Raw genomic sequence first — 20,691 nt, forward strand, 5'->3', positions numbered from 1 at the left:
CGTCCCATACTGCATCATTTGTACCAACATACCAAAGATGTAGAGTCCCTGGGTGAATCATAATCATTCAATTATGTAACTTTCTATCATCGATCAGAAAATTTTCTGGTCTTAAATACGAAGCCTGCCATATTGAAGTGAAGTTTCATGTGAGCGACGGACCACTTTTTGAACCAGAAATTGGATTTCTAACATAGAAGCCAAAAAGACCCAAGATATTTTAGATGAGGTGATTAGAAAGATGTGGCTTTAATATGTTATAAGACCTAGTATCCTAATGGATCACTTACTGGACATCAGCTGGTTCTTATTTAGTGATTCAAAGGAGAAACCTATTTCGTTGGTTCTCCATAATTTCTATCGTTTTAACTCAGTACTGCAAACAATAATAGCAAACATTAACGCAAATCAGCACAGTAGATAAGTGAATTAAATTCTACAACTTACTGTGGAGAGTACAGTAACTTCAATAAGTCAAAACTATATTGGCATTAAGGAAAGGTAATCATCGAACAACGCTTAAACCAATCAAATAAAGGCTAGAATGACAAATAACAAAAATAAGTGGATTGATGGATTGATGCAACGAAGATCTAATTAATTAAAACTGAAAATAGGCAATGAGGTGAAGATAAAGGGAAATATAAGTTGACCATTGGCAGAGAGCTTGACAACTCAGTACATGTTTTGGTCTTATTAGAACTCCTTAGCAAAGCATCTTTTAACAGTTAGGTTTTATAATAATTTCGATATTATCAATTTTAATATTAAGCGATTTAGATACCTGTCTGGGTCACCAATTTCTCTACAAGAAATTTCAAGAAGCCACGAAGAATATAAACAAACAACTCCAAAATGAGGGCCTTCGAAGAGCAACTTAATAATGGAACCAAAACACCCGAATTGAATGATTGTTTGGATAATCGAATGTATCAAGTGAAGTTACCATCGTCAAAGACACTGCCACTATATATTCGGTTACATCTAAACATCTAAACATATTTATAACTCTCCAGAACACTATTACAATACTATCTAAGAACGCTATCTATCCCATTCAAACTAAGAAAAAGCCACAAAAAACACATACTTGTAAATAGCAACAATATAAATAAACATATTGGTCACCGATACTGCTATTCTCGGTATGTGAAGCTAACGATTAACGTGCTTTGATCGAATGCACCTTATCCCGTTTCAATCTTAGAAGGTTACCAAAACCGACTGGAGACTGAAAAGGAAAGTCATGCATACCTCCACACAATATTTTATATAATCTGCTATGGTATGTTGGATGTCACAGTGTGGTCGTCCAGCTAGACTTGGAAAATTTATTTAGAAAAAAATCTCTGGCTTTTACGTAATCGTATTATTAACCACGAGACTTACTGGTACCTAATTGCTTGAGTACGTCCTATAAGTACTTTCTACAAACCTACTCGTATGTAATCGTTGGATTCACTATTTATACTCCGTAGGGAGATGGTATAAAGCTGTTCGAATCTAGTCATTCAGTGAATTATAAAAATGTGCTCCATGAAAGCTAAAATGGCGATAAACAGCAACCAAAATTTTGTCTTTCTTTTTCCACGATTCGAATAAATTTCAGTTGCTGTTGTTTAGTCCTTGCTTATCCTTGGTTATGCCTTTTTACAAGCCATTATTACAATGTATAAAACCACGTTATGCTTTATTTGTAAGGTAGGGTGTGATTTATAGGCGATTTAGCTGCTATTTCAAGCAGGTCAGAGCAACAGTTGTAAGAACTTTCAGTCTAAGAAAGAGAAATTTATTCATTCTATTCACTTTTATTCTTCCTATGACTTCCATCACGTCTTCATTAAAACGCCGTAGAAGCAAATCTGTGTCGAGATCTCAAGTCCTCAGACCCATAATTTCGATTTGTTGAAAAAAAAAGAGAAACCTTTTATTACTTTCTTTTTTCTTTTGTCTTTTTAGCTATTTTTAATTGTTATCGTTTTCGCAATTTTTATAAAAAGTTTTTGTTTATTTTGTATAAGGTGTGGTGTATGTTCTCATAGTCGAACAAATTCATAAAAAATTAAATACAAAACATGGCCAAGCATTATATCTGCGTGTTTATTTTACTGTTGCTATTGTTAACACTATTCTTATTGTTGCCGTTTTTTATTGCTATTGTGTTCTCATTGATGTTGTTGTCGTTGTTGTCTGTAATAAAGCTGTTATAATAATTGATCACGTGAATTCGAAATTGATTTTACAAACGCTGTTTTTTCCAGTTCTTTTCCATGTTTTATTTCGACAGCTAAAACGTCTTTTCTTTTCCACTTCTCAGCATTGTTCTTGTATTAGATTCGCTATTCAACAGCGAAAATCGTCCACTTGTTCAGTGATTGGTAGAAGAATAATTCGACGGAGCAATACAAATGTAGTTCTTTCTTTCTTTCTTTCTTTTATTTATATATATATTTATTTATATATTTTATTCAATCAGTATTTTTATGTATTTTTAAACTCCCGTTTATATTTCTGTTTCAATTTTTTTTCTTCTTCTTCATGAGTCATTCTAACATTGCACTTGCTTTCAGCATTCGAAGTTTAGTGCTTTTCTTCGGATTGAATTCTATTTTTTATTCTGCTTCTGACCAAACAACTGGTCCCTACAGAGTGACTACTAAAAGCAACTCTCCCCACGGTTATTATCTAAAAATTTATGAAGTCTTGTAAAATTTGTTTCCAGCTCCTCTCAAATTTCAACAAGTTAGTTGCGACAATTTGCTCTACTCTGTTAATTATCTCACCAGAAATTGATTAATGCTGATTGCACACAAGAAAATTACCCCCCCTCTCTCTCTCTCTCCTCTGTCTGTGTGTTGATAAACATACGTTTTTTTTTTTTAATTTTCAGTCCTTGAGTAAATCAGATCCAGTATCCGTTATAATTACTGCCAGGCTCTTGATTCCATCTTAACGACTTTCTTAATCATTATATTTAAATAATAAATTTAAAATAAACGACTATAAAACTACAATAAAAGCAAAGTTTTCTAACATTGATACGGGGCCACACATTTGTAAAAGTGTTGAAGATTTGATGGAATTAGATCAACTCCAAAAGTTGACGAATACTTATTTTATGGATCCCAGGGGAACGAAAGACAAAACCAATTCTTGCTGAATTCGAACTTAGAATGTGAAGAGAACTAGCTAAAAGTCAAACTGCGTTTAGTCTGGTACTACACTGTATCTCATAGCTTTGATTCTGCTCATTTATAAAGAGTTAAACATCATGATCATCATCATCATCAATGACAACAACAACAACATCATTAACAACCTCATCGTCATCATCATCATCAACAATAATCACCTCCTCCTCCTCCTCCTCCTCCTCCTCCTCCTCCTCCTCCTCCTCCTCCTCCTCATCATCATCATCATCATCATCATCATCATCATCATCATCATCGTCATCATCGTCATCATCGTCATCATCATCATCATCATCATCATCATCATCATCATCATCATCATCATCATCATCATCATCATCATCATCATCATCATCATCATCATCATCATCATCATCATCATCATCATCATCATCATCATCATCATCATCATCATCATCATCATCATCATCATCATCATCATTATTATTACCACCAACAACAGGAAATGATAGTCATTTACTTGGCTCATGGAAAAATCAAAAACAAAATTCTCGAATAGTTCTATTTCAATTTTGCTTGTTTTAGGAGGCGGCGAGCTGGCAGAAATGTTAGCACACCAGGTGAAATGTTTAGCTGTATTTCGTCTGTCTTCACGTCCTAAGTTCAAATTCCGCTGAGGTCGACTTTTCCTTTCATCCTTTCGGGGTCGATAAATTAAGTATCAGTTGCGTACTAGAGTCGATCTAATCGACTGGCCCCTTCCCACCAAATTTCGGGCCTTGTGTCTGGAGTAGAAAAGCTGTGCTCGTTTTATGGCACGTTTGTAGTCGATTGAATGCTTGGATACAAGCTACAGATTCCATTGTTCCAGATAAAGCATGGGCACATCATAGTTGACAATCACACTGTACCATCCAAAATACAGTGGCACATCGAATAGAGTACAATATGTCATTCTGTACGCATTACTTTCCTTCCCTGTATCCAGTCTTTTTATGTAAAGGAGGTGGGTATGGCTCGCTCGTGGAAGTGGGCTACTTGTTATTTACTTTTACTTACCCGGTGACCTGTTTGAACAAATCCAAGTATTTACTGATAATTATACCAAGAAAAGAAAAGAAAACTGTTCAACATAGATGTGACGTGAACTCAGAACTCTGATTCAGAAATGAAATGAAACCCAAAAACCGTGAGTCATAGGCGTCGTTGAAGAATTGGTGGTGGGTAAGTGAAACCAGAAAAATCCCGAAGCATAATAGTTTGGTTTTCAAAGTGACCTGGTGGTGTTGGTGCTTAATCCCTGGTCACTCTTGATTGAGCAAACGAGCAAACGTATGATCAGGTGCATAGAAAAGACTACGTGATTAAGTTATAGGTTCGATCTCAGGTATGTGTCTTTCATCATTTTCTGGAGTCGCTGAAAGTGTTTATGTGTGGAAACCTATGGTTCTGAGTTGTCGACTTGTTATTTTGTATAACGTAATCACGTGGTTCTAGGGAGATTCTATCGACATACGCTTTCTTTCAAATATTCGAGCATGGTCTTCCTCTTCTCCACCTATCTACAGTTTTATTATACTATCGCCCTTCACCAGCTTTCTTTTGTGTTGTTACTCATCTTCCCCTCGTTCTCTCTGACCCAATTTTATTTCTTTTACCTTTCCCCAACCTTATATTCACCATTGATTATACTTCTACTGCTGTCCATTATTCTCTGTATTTACTTCTATCTCCATCTCTAATCATTGGTCATTCTCTTTTTATATTCTCATGAATTTACCTATACGTCCACCCTTTGCAATCTTCTGTTCGTATTCTACCAAATACTCACTTTCTCATAGCCCAGCTGGGCAGCCATGTATCTCCTTTATAAGAAGACACATGTTCATCTCATATCATACTTTAGCCTCTCATCACCTATTATAAAGCCACCTATCACAATACTACTCCACACTCAGTTGATGGGGCTTACCTTGCAAATTACTGGGCGACTTCATGAGTGCCGGTGCCACGAAAAAGCGTCCACTACACTTTGTAAAGTGATTGGCATTAGGTAAACATCTAACTGTAGAAACCACGCCAAAACAGCTGTAGGAACTCGATGTAGTCTTCCAACTCCTTAAATGCCGCCGAACTGTCCAACCCATGCTGCATGGAAGGCAGACCTTAAATGATGATGATGATGATGATGATGGTATTTCCAGTCTGAAGGCAACTTTCCCCTTCCTCCCACTAGTCTCTGCGGCCCCAAAAACAGTCATGAGTACTACCCTTCCTCTACCGAATAAGCTATAAAAAGCGTTCTGACTTATATTTTCAGAAGGTCTATCTAGGACTACACTATCCAATGTGTCGTTCCGTTTTTTTTAGAGGAATGATTGTGATATAAAGGAGATTTTGTTGCTGTTTCTCCCGAGTAACGGTTACTCTTTGACTCAATTTTATTTATTTATAGAGACACCACAATCGCCGGGCTGACAAGGTGTAAAATTTAAGATTGATGAGTGAAGACAGTATTGGACTAATTAATGATGAATTGTGACATGGGCAGTAGATATTACAATTTCCTTCTAAGTACATCACTTCGTTCTACATAGGTTTACCTTTAAAAAATTAGCATTTAGGGGAATGTTTATTTTCATGGTGAGCTGGCATCCTATCCGAGGAAAATATATTAAATATATCTGAAAGCTGTTAATAGGTAAAAATAAAATATTTGTAGCTATGAATATTTTCAACCACGCAACTACACTTCCTTTATTATTAAAAGATCACATATTTTTACTACTAATCTTATAACACTTTCTGACATTTTATATGCAGTATTCTCCGAAATAGCTTGTTGTAAAGTAGACAAACAACAAATTAATTTGGTTTTCCAACAGTTAATGACTTCCTACTCCGCGAGAATGTGCTAGGAATTTTCCTCACGAGGAAAATGTCACCTGTTCTTAGCTCAAAACGAGGAAATATAAAATTCCAATGGTCACCGGAAATAATAAAATGGTCCACCACTACTTCCTTTATGAATGTAGTGATGCCTCTGGTACTCTTTTCCCTTTGCGTTCTATGTCTATCCATTATATGCTATAAATTTACCTCTGTTTTAAAGCTTACTTCCTAGAGCAAGCTAGCAAAACTCTAAAATAAAAAAAAATAAAAAAATAACAGTAATCTAAATTTGTGTGTGTGACTACTTACAATAAAAAAATCAAATCCAACCTTACCTTACACTATATTATATCCGTTGACCCACCGAGGCTAGCATCTCAACAAACTTAGCGCATCAACTAACGTTGGTAGCAATATGGTGTTGCTCCTGTCATTTTGTCGTCCACTATCGCCATATTCATTATTGATTGTCTAATGAGCTGAAATCCAAAACCCTATTTAGATTATTCTCTGCAGATTTATAACAAACGCAGTCAGTTATATTCTTGAGAACAATACAGTCTTTTTTAGAGGTACAGGCATGGAACTCATATTTGCCCCGTTATATGCAAAAATCATTAATTGAACAAAAGCTACCAAATAATAGAGAAAAACTGTGGTAGGAAAAAACGATGATGGTGGTTGCTGCAGATGGTGTGTTATTGTTGCTGTTATAATTACTGCTGTCATGTTGGTTTTTGTTGTCGTTATTGATGATGATGGTGTTTTGATTGTTGTTGCTGTTATTGCTCAACAAGAATTCGATCCTGTATGGAACAAACATTTCAATAATGTGTGTCCCATCCTTTTCTTTTTTTTATATTTTTATCTCGTCTTCATTTCTTGTATATTCCACAAGTAGCTATATCTTAATGGACGTCGGTGACTCAACTTTAACTGAGCCTCTATCAAATGTATGCGTGTCTGTCAGTACGTGTATATACATTGTATATATACATGTGTGTGTGAAGCTTTGTTAGGTTGCAGTACCGCATTTACTTCAGCATAGTTGCATATGGAATCATAGAAAAACACAATAGATCTATGAAGACCACGGCAGAAAGCGGACGTAACTATCCTCAAAGCAGTGTATTCTGACGTAACGTGTCTTCCAGATAAGGATGGGCGGGTGGTGGAGTCGGTGCCTCAGAGTGTAGTGTTCGAGTATGAGTGGCGACATCCAAGAGCAGCGGTAATAGGCGTTGAACAAGGAGAAAAGAATTGCATTTGTCCAAATGGATGAAGTTTGGGTGAAGCATCCCTTCCCCCACCTCAAGCGATGCAATATACTTTCAAGTGGAGGAAGAGAACGGTAACGAATAAAATAATCCTCGGAATAATTGTTCTGTTGGTGGAATGTCGCGTTATATTTTGAATATGATTTTAATAGAGTTTACCTGATGCTTCGCGGCATATTCATCGAACAGCGATTGTGTTTGTGGCCACTAGTGCACGATGATGTTTATAGAACATCCTACTAATGAATTCTTGCTGTAATTCGCAGCATCTTCTCCAAGGAGCAATTATTTCGTTTCTACAAAAATCAGGATTAGATTTCCCTTTTTGAAATCATCTTAATCCACATTTCTCATATTTTCTCAGCTATATTATTAGCTGTCATTTTCGACATTTCATTTAGAATTTGACAATCAATAACCTCACATTTTGCTTTTATACGAGAATGACAGAATTATCTACACACAGAATGACAGAAATATGTCCTAAATTTCATCATAGCAAGTTCTCATATAAGCTTTGTTCCTCTTTGGGTTCCTCTACCACTTTTTTAACTAGGCCTTTACGAAGAAGTAGTGGTACAGTTAATGCGATCCATCTTGAATACATTTCAACCCACCTTTCACATTTATACGCGGCAGTAACTGATGCACAGTTGCACTCATACGTTTCTTGTTCGGGTCGTAGGATACTCGCGCATATAGGTTGACGCCTGTTGTGACACATTCTTCATTTTCAATCTCATAATCTCGTTCGCAGATCGCAGAGAGATAGAAGATAACTTAAGCACATATCACCATGCGAGTAATGGCGAGCATTTTGACAACTTCCACTGATGTCCTTAAACACAGAAATAGTGCTGCTCTTCGTCCATTTGGGATGAAAGTGTTGCTCCTGAAGAAAGAAAGCCCTGAAATTGAGTGGTTGATGCGGTAAACCTTTTGCAAGACCATCCGCAAAATGTTTATAAAACAGAATATTTAAAATTTGTCTATTTCAAATAGATTATATATTTTATGATTGCGTTAATAACAATAAGTTTCAAATTTTAGCACAAGGCTATTAATTTCGGGAAGTGGGTAAGTTGATTACACCGACCTCAGTGTTTAACTGGTGCTTATTTTACCGATCCAGAAAGAATGAAAGGTAAAGTTGATCTCACCGGAATTTGAAAGTAAAATGCCGAATCAATATCGCTAAGCAATATTGTCAGCCGCGGTATCGATTCTGCTACCGCGAGATGACAGAATACATTATTATAAATTATAATTATATAGATTTTTAATATTTACACTGCTGAGGTTTCCTGGAGCACCACTGAGCGAAGTTGCATAATTCCTTAATTCATTCTGCGCTCTTCTTTTGATTTGTATTTCTTGTTGTACTGAATTCTATCTTTCTTTTTGAATTCTTCTAACAATAGTGATTCTTATATGCTTCACATCACAATATTTCTGATGTCTGCTTGGCTTATTCTATGTTAATTATAATAACGAATTTTTGTTGTATGTTATATATACTCTCTGTTTGAGAAAGTTAATGAAAAATGGGATTGAAGAGGAAATTTTACCTTTGTTTTTAAGACTGTTCATCAGAGGTTTAACCCACCAAATTATTATTTCCTCTCATTGGAAATAGTTATTCTAAATAACTTTTAAACCAAATTAATTAGCAAGAATTTATAAGAAAATAATAATAATAATAATAATAATAATAATAATAATAATAATAATAATAATAATAATAATAATAATAATAATAATAATAATAATAAATAATTAAAAATAAATGCGTAAATAAAAAGCTGAAAATTATTTATTAGCAACATAGCATTTTACATTTGGAATTATCATAAATTAAGAGAAATATTCATATTTTAATATCAAATCGTCATAGATTTGCATTTGTTACGAAGGCAGTTGGTGTAGAATAAAAGATAAAATTTTGCTTATCTGGTTTTCGTATATGGTTGTAGATATATTAATCACCAATCGCTAATGCTCAGATGCTACACACGCACACACATACGCGCGCATAGAGAATAGTTACAACAACCATTTCTCAGTATTCCGAAGTCAAGTTAGTAAAACTTATCACCCATGGATGGATATTACTGAACATCATATTCGATCAATTATCTCTATCATATTCGCTAGAAATATTATACTGATCGATCGATTGAATGATTGTTCGTATGTTATGGAAATAAATTATTAATACACTTATTCTTTTTAACGAGAACCGAAATCATCTTCACTTCTGATACAACCCCCCCCCACTACATCAAATCTAAATTAAAATAATCATAACTTTACTCTCATTAAGGTTCAATCAATGGAAACACCGAACAAATGATACGATGTGTGCGGTTTCCCTAACTAATCTGAAGACGGAATTTTAATGGGTTCGATCCACTATTTTGTGATTATCAGTTGAAATGTTTTTTTCATTTGTATTTATTTTATTTCTATTTATTCCTTCTCTTTTTTTTTTTTTTACAAATTAGTGAACATCCTTTTTGATAGGAATATAATTACATTGCAAAACCAAGGAAAAATTTTGAGTAGAATTGTTTGAAATTCTACTGGTCAAAAAATAAAAACAAAGATTAAAAATATCGTCGTCGTCGTCGTCATCATCATCATCATCCCCACCATCATTACCACACTACCCTCACCACTATCTTCACCTTCATCACCGTTACCAGCATCATCACCAACATCACTACCGCCACCATCACTACCACCACCATTACTATTCTTCTTATCCGCATCTCATCACCCCATCATATTCATCACTCCTCCTCCTCCTCCTCCTCCTCCTCCTCCTCCTCCTCCTCCTCCTCCTCCTCCTCCTCCTCCTCCTCCTCCTCCTCCTCCTCCTTCTCCTCATCCTCTTCTTCTTCTTCTTCTTCTTCTTCTTCTTCCTCATCATCATCATCAACATTACCACCAGATTCATCATCATAACCATCATCACCACCAGATTCATCATCATCATCATCAGCATCATCATCATCATCATCATCATCATCATCATCATCATCATCATCATCATCATCATCATCATCGTTAATCATCATCGTCATTACCATCATCACAATCACCACCACAACCAACATCATCATTATCATCATCATACAACATAATCTTCGTCAACACTAACACCACCACCACCACCACTATCACCGCCATCACCATCATCATCATCACCATCATTAATCTCATCGATGTCATAATTCTCCTTTTAATTCTGTCGAGGACAAAGGGATATTAATAGCCGTGCGTAGTGATTAGGCGAGTACTAAGGTTTGGGGTTTGGGGTGTGGAATGGAACTGTGGCGAGAGAAGATGCGAAATAGAATGGAGAATAAAGAATTATAAAGAAAAAACAACACAAACGACAAGAAATGTTTAACAAAAGAAAAAAGCAAAAACAAAAAAGAAATATTAATTATAAAATAAAATAAAATAATGACGAGCAAAAAAGCTCTGTAGAAAATGGTGTGTCAACACAAGACGATAATGTGATTTTAAGAAGGTTTTCCTCTTCGAGTTTAATAATTTTTTTTGTTACTCTCCATGTTTGAGATGCAGATTGCAGCTGTCACGAAAATTAAAACTTCTTATGAGAACGCCGCTATTAATTTATGAACGCTAAATGGTCTAATTGAGGAACTCGGCGGCCACTATCAACGAAAACAACATTAGCAACCGCAACAGCAGTAGCAACAAGAACAGCAGCAGCAGCAAAAGCAGCAGCAAAAGCAGCAGCAAAAGCAGCACCACCATTACTACTACTACTACTACTACTACTACTACTACTACTACTACTACTACTACTACTACTACTATTATCGCTGCTCCTGTTGATATAATGAAAATAATCCTTTCTTTATTGGCCGCAAGGGCCGAACACAAAAGCATATAGAGACAATACAAAACAAGGGACAAATGGGGTTTAAACCAGAAAATGTGTAAACTATAAAAACAGTTAACAAAAAACTAACAACAAAATTCCGCAATAGGGGGAGCTCTACCCAGGGCCAACCAGAGCACCCCACACATCCTGGACACGCCAAGATAGGAACCCCTCTTCCCCTCAACCGCTCCGGTTTACAGACGAATATTCAGAGTAGGCCTATTCACACGAGCCATTTTCGCAACATTCATCCTCCTTTCATCAAAATTACTGGAGGGCGGTACTTCCCTCTCTACCCTCACTTTTCTTTTCAAGTGGAACTTGAAAAAGTGGATGCGGGCTCGTCCGAAGAGAAAAGCGTCTGTCTTCAATCCTTTTAGCCTCGTCTACCACACTACCTCTTGCTATAGTCATCAAGCAGGAAAAAACTGCCTTTCCGTCCGGCCAAAAGAAGGCAGCGGGGTGATCCTCACAATGGACTCGGCTGAGAACCGGATCCGTCCTACACGTGACAACAACTGTTCGACAAAGCTCCGCAGGTCAGTAATGCACGGACACTGGGCATTCAGCAGAAGGCCTAAAATGATTTAATTTTGAACCACTTATTCGCGTCCTTCCTCAACAGCATACCACTCCACGGCTCACAGCACAGGGAATTCTTCCATTCTGATGCCAGTTGTGGTAGACGTGTGCCAAGAGACCACAGAACAAGCCTGGCATATGAAAATGAAACTCGAAGGGCTGACCACCTCGTCCCGGAGACTTTTCTTTCGTGCAGCCCGTCATCGCGTCCCGTATGTCTCCGGCTGTTATCGGCATTTCGCAGAACTCTGCATCCCTGGCTGAGAGGCGCAGCATGTCACTAAGATAGGAGGTGATAAACTGTCCCAGAACCACCGCGCGGCCCATACAATTCAGTGAAATGTTGCTGAAATTCTGCACACATCTGTTTGGTCTCGGTTATCATGCGCCCATCACAGCTCGCCAAAGACTGCCAGTTAGGCTTTGCTTCCGCGTAGAGCCTCTGCCAACCGGGCCCATCGAACAGCTTTCGTTCCCTCCCGTTTCAGTGTACGCACCCTACATCTGAATACGCAACCTTCGTGCTTGGCATTGAAGAATTGATCAAGACCCAACCTCGTTGCTAACTCGTCGGTCGCTATGCCTTTCCAAAGCGCTTCTTCTAGCTTCCTAACTAGGTTTCCCTCTATCCTAGATTCCTCTAATGTTATTTCCTTACTAAAAACCTGCCGCCTCTACTCTAATAGCCATTTTCAAGGTTATCCAACATCCGTTGTTGACAATTGCGCCTATGAACTCTCGATGGACTAACTTGCTAACCCAGTCTCTGAAAGCTTGGTGCACCGGGAAGGACGCGTTCAGCTTCCAGTATCCGGGGCCCTGTCTATGGATACTGTCGACCGTACAGATGACACATCTATGGTCCGTGTAGCCCATAACTTTGAAACGTGGACAACCTATGCTACTTTTATCTACAGGCCTACAAAATACTCTATCTAGATACGATCTGGAAGACCCGATGCGGTTCGTCCATGTCCACATTGGCACATTCGGGCAATCCAGTCAGTACCTGTCAGCCAACTGGAAGCGACTGAGCAGGTTTGTGAGGTTTTTACTTTCCACTCCCAATCAGCTAGCCCCACTTTATCCAGACGTGCGTTCGAGATGGAATTCCAGTCAACCACTAACATTAAAGAGTGTAACGTCCCAACGAAAACCTCCAAACGTGGAGGGGAGGGGCGTAAACAACGACTAGTCTAAAGGCATCACCTTCACTGTCGCTCACGTCTAGGACCACCAACTTACCCTGCGGGTCCATGAAGATCGTCCGAACTTCGAGGTCCAGACCTTTCTTAAACTGCACTCTCACCTCGCCTCCCATTTCGGGCCGACTAAGAGATGTGTAGATCTCATAATCCATATTGTTTTCTGAGAAGACAATATGGTTTCATTTGATAACACTGGAAGAGAAAAACTTTTGTCTAGTATGTTGTGCATCTCTCTCCTCTCACGATCGGAAATCGAAAATGGCACCCAAAGTTGGAATCAATGGGTTTGATCGTATTGGCCGCATCGTACTACGTGCTTCTTTAAAGAAGGATATTAATGTTGTTGCTGTCAACGATCCTTTTATTGAGCTGGACTATATGGTCTACATGCTGACATATGATAGCACTCATGGGCAACTCCCTGCTTGTGTTAGCAAGGAAGGCGATAAACTGAAGATCAACAATACCTTCATTATTGTGACTAGCTAAAAAGATCCTGCCTGCATTCTATGGAGCTCAGCTGGGGCTGAATATGTTGTTGAAAGTACTGGAGTTTTCACCACTATTGGGAAGGCTGCAGCTCATTTGAACGGTGGAGCCAAAAAGATAATTATTTCTGCCCCTTCGGCTGATGCCCCAATGTTTGTAATGGGAGTGAATCATGATAAGTACACAAAAGATCTCAATATTGTGAGCAATACTTCCTGCACCAGCAACTACTTTGCACCATTGGCCAAAGTGATCCATGATGAGTTTGGCATTGAAGAAGCACTCATGACCACAGTCCACTCATACACTGCGACACAGAAAGTTGTGGATGGAACTTCAGCAAAGGACTGAAGAGGTGGACGTGGGGCTGCCCAGAACATTATTTCAAGTTCCACTGGAGCTGCAAAAGCTGTTGGCAAAGTCATCCCGGTCTTAAATGGAAAATTGACTGGTATGGCATTCCGTATCCCCACACCTGATGTTTCTGTTGTTGTTGTTGTTGCCTGTCGTCTTAAGAAAGGCGCCAGCTACGACTAAATAAAAAAAAGTCGTGAAGAACGCATCACAAGGCAAACTGAAAGGAATTCTTGGCTACATAGAGGATGCTGTGGTCTCAACAGATTTGCTGGGTGACACTCACAGCAGCATATTTGATGCTGCAGCTGACATCAGCCTAAACGACAACTTTGTCAAGCTGGTCTCCTGGTATGATAATGAAACTGGCTACTCACACCGCGTGGTTGATTTGATCATGCACATGGCCAAAGTAGTTTGATCTGAGGTCGGTCTTCTTTTCTTCCTCATATTACAATGTTAATAGTAATAATAATAATAATAATAATGATTTCAAATTTTCGAACTAGGCCAGCAATTCTGCGGGGAGGAGTTAAATCAATTATAGCGTTCCTCAGTACTCAACTGGTATTTATTTTATCGACCCCGATAAAGTCGACATAGGCGGAATTTGAATTCAGAACGTAAAGACGGACGATATGCCACTAAGTATTATCCCTATATTCCTATTATCCCTCTTATATTCAGCTTGTGTCTTGGCCGCACAGCTCTTCCCCCCTCTCTCTATCTCTCCCTCTCTCCCTCTCTCCCTCTTTCGAGATAGGGAAGCAATGTATTCACCTCTTCAGCAAGACAGTTCCTCCAATCCTTCTGCCTTCCCCCCTCAGTATTATGCCCCAATCCAGTTCAGGGGTCTTGTCTTCTGGTTACTTGGCGACCTCGCTCGTCCTGGTGTCACGGAAATGTGGCCAGTACACTCTGTGAAGTGGTTAGCGTTAGGAAGGACATCCAGCTGTCCTTATTTTTGAAAACTGCGAATGTGGTATCATACTTTTTCTCCCATCTCTCTCTCTCTCTCTCTCTCTGCCTCCTCTCTCTGCCCCCCTCTCTCTCTGCCTCCTCTCTCTGCACCCCTCTCTCTCGCTCACTGAAAGAGATTTAATGCTAAGTATTTCCGAGGGCTACTTCCAATTGTTTCTTCGGTGACACAGGACATGGATTTAATTTTGGCAATGCACATATGTGTCATTATTTTCCTCTGTTGCCCCTGGGTAACTTATTCATGTCTGAGACGAGGATTTGTCCCATTCGTGAAATGATTCATGTCTCCAGTTTTACAATTGAAAAATATACTTGCGAATGATAGGGTCTGGTTTGTAATCGCATCACTTTTGTTTTATAAATACGTGTATATGTGCCAATGTTGTTGGGGTTGTTTCCTAAAATACAGTTTTAGATGTCAATTTTCTACAATGTATATATTTGTGTGTTTATTAATATCTGCTTTAACAATTATTTATTTTTGTTTGGGATTGTTTTATATTATATTCTTGCATATTTTCTGTGGGTGATCATCGTCAATATGAAAGCTATCTTTGATGAACATGTTTTACTATGTGAGAAAAAAAATGAAAAAAATTGTTGTCATGCCACGTCACAGTACGAAGTAGACTTCTAAGAAGTCTGATTGGAATTTTCTTGGATTCCTATTCAATGTTTCTCGATTATTTAGCTGAAAATAATGGGGTCCGGACAAAAACCCCTTGGTTGAAAATCATTAAAAAGAATCCTGGGGTGGTTATATTCGACTATAATTCTTCAAGGTGGTGTCCCAGCATGGCCGCAATATAATACCTGCAACAAGTAAAAATTAAAAAAAATTCTAGCGTCGATACATTGGACTAAAAACTCTTCAATGTGGTACCCCAGCATGGCCGGCCGCAGTCTAATAACTGTAACAAGTAAAAAGGAAAAAAAAAAAATTCTGAGATCGACACGTTCAACTAAAAATTCTTTAAGGTGATGCCCCAGCATGGCCGCAATCTAACGACTGAAACATGTAACAGGTGAAAAAAAAAAACGAAAAAATAATCGAAAAATATAACCGTGGGGCTTTTGTCTACTTTCACACTTTAACTATTGGGTTTTTGTCCGAGAAGCTTTTGTCCGTGGAGCTTTTGTCCTAGGGGGCTTTTGTCCTACATTCGAGAATAATACTACCATAGTACAAGACGTTTAATGGGTGATGTCGGTTCGCGATAACATAAGCAAATGAAACAATTGGCAAAAATATGGTATATGATACCAGGATACGTTCGCTTGCGAGAAAGCATTTTGGAAGAGGGAGATAGAGGTTGCTTGCAGCGAATATTTGATGAAAGCATTTTAACTGAGAGAAAGTCACCATAGTCCATTGGTCATTTGCTATGTAGAAAGATAGGAAAATTTAAATTCAAGATACAGGAAATGGTTGAAACAGTTCCAGTTTATTTTCTTCCCTGTGTAATAACGCAAGCGATTTAACAGGTTGTTTCTGTTTTCTTTTCGAAAGTGAAGATATTAGACAAATGCCATTTTGTGTCAGGTGCTGTCCTTCCCCGTGTTTTAACTTTGTTTCGGCCTGACAGTAGATTGCTCAACTTATGTCAATTCCCAAACATCGCTGTGTATTTCTGAGAAAAGACAATGAATCTTCGGTAATAATTTGAGTAGCATTGAAGTTCTAGCCTCATTGGTTGCTTCTCTTTGTAAAAGAATGAAAGATATCTTGTTAGAAACTTGTTCTATTTCAACTGATATGAACTTGAGTGAAGTACATCAAATAATCGTTATATATGTATGTATGTATATATATCTTTATATATATATATATATATATATATATATATATATATATATATATATATATATATATATATATATATATATATATATATTATCTTTATATATATGTATGTATGTATTATTGAATTTTTCTCGTTTCAACTCTGAAGTCCCTAATATTTTGAGATAGAAGTCACTGTTCAGGTTTGGTGGCATCTCTTAATTACGGAGTCATTAGAGGCCTGTTAATTACAGTATTGATATTAAAAGCGGAAACGTTTTGGAAAAGGGAGAGGCAGAAATTAATTCGGTGTCTGGAGGGAACATGTAGCGTAAGCATAATCATATATGCTTTTGTATATATATATATATATTCATGCACGCATGCACGCACACGCATGTATATATATATATATATATGTATATTCATTTGTATGTATATATATGTGTGTGTGTATATGTATACATAGATATATACATATTATATATATGTATATATATACACGTGTATATATATATTTATATAAATATACATATCTATATGTGTTTGTATATATATATATATATATATATATATATATATATATATATATATATATATATATATATATATATATATATACATATATACATATATACATATACATATATATATATATATATATATATATATATATATATATATATATATATATACACATATATACATATATGTATATATACAAAAATAATGCATATATATCTATACATACATATGTACGTATGTATGTATGTATGTATGTATATATATATATATATATATATATACATGCATACACACTTATATATCGAGATTACACACACGAGTAAACTGAATAACTCAATGAGGCTACGTGTATGAAGACATTGTATGCAAAAGCCATAACATAAAATATATAAACATACTAAAATTAATCGAATGGTCCTGTAAACTGAGTGATCAAATGATATTTCTTGCTAAAATACAAAGACAATATTAATGACACCCGCCTCTCTTTGCCGCGCTTTCACTGCCTGATAACGTATATAGATAAAATTATTTTTAAAATGCAATTATATTTCCGCTTAATTATATACGCTCATTTATAGTTTGTTGGATATATGAAGTTGAAATTGATTTGTAGACACATAAAAAATCTCTTATACATACACAAATACTCGCATGGGCACAAAAACAAACATTCGCATATATAGATATATATATACACGCACATAGACACTCGTACAAGTACAACACATATACACAAACACGTACACGCATCGGAAGGTACGCAAAGGAAGTATGGTTGTGAGAGTTAATGTATATATGTTGCAAGTGTGAAAAACAGTTACTCCGTTTAAGAACATGCGAATAAAACGTAAATGACATCAAAGACTAAAAGCGGAAGTGAAAGTGTGTGAAAGGGAGAAAGAGAGAGAGGGGGAGAGAGAGAGGGGGAGAGAGAGAGGGAGAGAGAGAGGGGGAGAGGGAGAGAGAGAGGGGGAGAGGGAGAGAGAGAGGGAGATAGAGAATGGGAGAGAGAGAGGGAGAGAGAGAGAGAGAGAAGAAAGTGAGAGAGGTGTATATGTGCGTGTGTGTCTTTATCTATCTATCTATCTATCTATCTATCTATCTATATGCATATATTTTTATGTATGTATGTATGAATGAAAGTGTATCTAATAAGTACATGCGTGCGTATATGTAAGTATGAATATATATATATATATATATATATATATATATATATATATATATATATATATATATATATATATTCTTTTTACTTGTTTCAGCATGTTGACTGGGGCCATGCCGGAGCATCGCCTTTAGTCCAACAAATCGACCCTAGGACTTATTCTTTGTAAGCCTAGTACTTATTCTTTCGGTCTCTTTTGCTGAACAGCTAATTCGGTGGACAAGCGATGGTGATGAACAAACACAGACACAAATACATACATATGTATACGACGGGCTTCTTTCAGTTTCCATCTACGAAATCCACTCAGGAGACTTTGGTTGGTACCGAGGCTATAGTAGGAGATACTTACCCAAGGTGTCACGCAGTGAGACTGAACCCGGAATCCGGTTGGGAAGCAAACTTCTTACCACACAGCCACTCCTGCACCTATGTATGTATGTATGTATGTATGTATGTATGTATGTATGTATGCATGTATGCATGTTTGTATGTATGTATGTATGGATGGATGGATGGATGTATGGATGTATGTATGTATGTATGTATGCATGTATGTATGTATGTATGGATGGATGGATGGATGTATGTATGTATATAAATGCCCGTACATTTGTTGCTTCAGAATGAGGGGTTACCTGCTCCGCAATTAACACCTAAATGGCTGAGTTTTCCACAGACGTGTACCCTTAATCTAATTTTCTGTCAGAATCAAGGTGTTCAGTGTGTCATATAGCTGTATATTATATTTCAGGTATAACCTACATCATAAATTTGTTTACAAATTTCCTTCTACCCCGGTTTCGCACTCACTTTATGGCTTGATGATGTAGAAAATAAATCGTGGTCACGATGCCACGAAGTGAAATCGTACCCGATACGCAAAGCGAACTTTTCAATCATTCTGCCATAATGCCGAGAAGGATTGCTCAATACTTCTTTATTAAATTTGTACGAGGAATAGATTGACTGTGACTTCTAAGTTTCGGGTTTGCTAGCGTTCTTCAGACAGTCTAACTAAGGAAAGCAAGTTGAAACATCGAAATCGCTATCAACGTTTTCCTGGTAAAAGTTTAATGCGCACACACACATATAAAATATTATATGTATGCATGTGTGTGTGTGTGTGTGTGCGTGTGTGTGTGTGTGTGTGTGCGTGTGTGTGCGTGTATATATATATATATATATATATATATATATTATATCATATATATGTATGTATATATATATAAATTATACATATGTATATATATATATATATATATATGTACATGAGTTATATGGGTGTATATATATATATATATATATGTATACACACACACACACACACACACACACACACACACACACACATATATATATATATATATATATATATATAGACACACACACACATGAATGCATTTATGTACGTTTGCTGATATGTTCGTATATATGTGTACGTTTAGTTAGATCTGAGAGACGAGAGAGAAAGAGTGATTTAATCAGATTTAATGCAGTAAATCATATCTTTGAAACAATCAGCTCAGATGTCTGTTGTGAAGTTTTGTGGCCAACATTTAGCTGTCTATTCTGTTGACTTCAGAGACCAAAATTTACTTAGAGAAATTTGATTTTAAAACACACACTAACACAAGTATATGAAAGTATACGTATACACACACTCACACACGTATTCCACCCCCCACACACATGCACTAATTAGATTGCATATATTTACAATCAACCTGAAAATATCATTAATATGTCGTTTTCTCTACCTCTCAACACACACACACACACACACACACACACAGACACACACACACACACACACACACACACAAATAAATTTATATATATACATACACGCATTGTTGTGTGTATGTATGAATATATATGTACATATCTACAAATGTATATATTTATATATATACAAACATATATTATATATATGCACATACATACGTACGTACACATAAACACACATATATATATATACACGTACATATATATATATATATATGTGTGTGTGTATGTGTGTATGTGTGTGTGTGTGTGTGCGTGTGTGCGTGTGTGTGTGTGTATGTATGTATGTACGTAAAGAGAAAACGAGCTAAGCGAATTACTCGGGGGAACAACTGGCATGAATTCGAACAACAAAGACAAATGAACGTATATTAAATACCGTACAAAATAATTCTGGGTTCGTTTAAATTAAATTATACTTCACTTCACGTGCACATACAACAAAAGTTAGGTGCAACTGTCATTAACTTTAGTTGAAAAGGGACGAGGGGAGATAATCCTCCTAACCTACAATTTTTCTCTGGAACTAACATGCCACTAAAGAAAAGACAATCTGATAATCTGGATAGA

General features: G+C 36.8%; 1 pseudogene; it reads left to right on the plus strand.

Moving 5' to 3' along the window:
• Nucleotides 1-13,197: 13,197 nt before the first annotated feature.
• Nucleotides 13,198-14,309, plus strand: LOC106881737 (glyceraldehyde-3-phosphate dehydrogenase pseudogene; annotated as a pseudogene).
• Nucleotides 14,310-20,691: the final 6,382 nt, after the last annotated feature.

Source organism: Octopus bimaculoides, chromosome 10, assembly GCF_046866305.1.
Source record: "Octopus bimaculoides isolate indiv1 chromosome 10, ASM4686630v1, whole genome shotgun sequence".
Taxonomy (NCBI): Eukaryota; Metazoa; Mollusca; class Cephalopoda; order Octopoda; family Octopodidae; genus Octopus; species Octopus bimaculoides.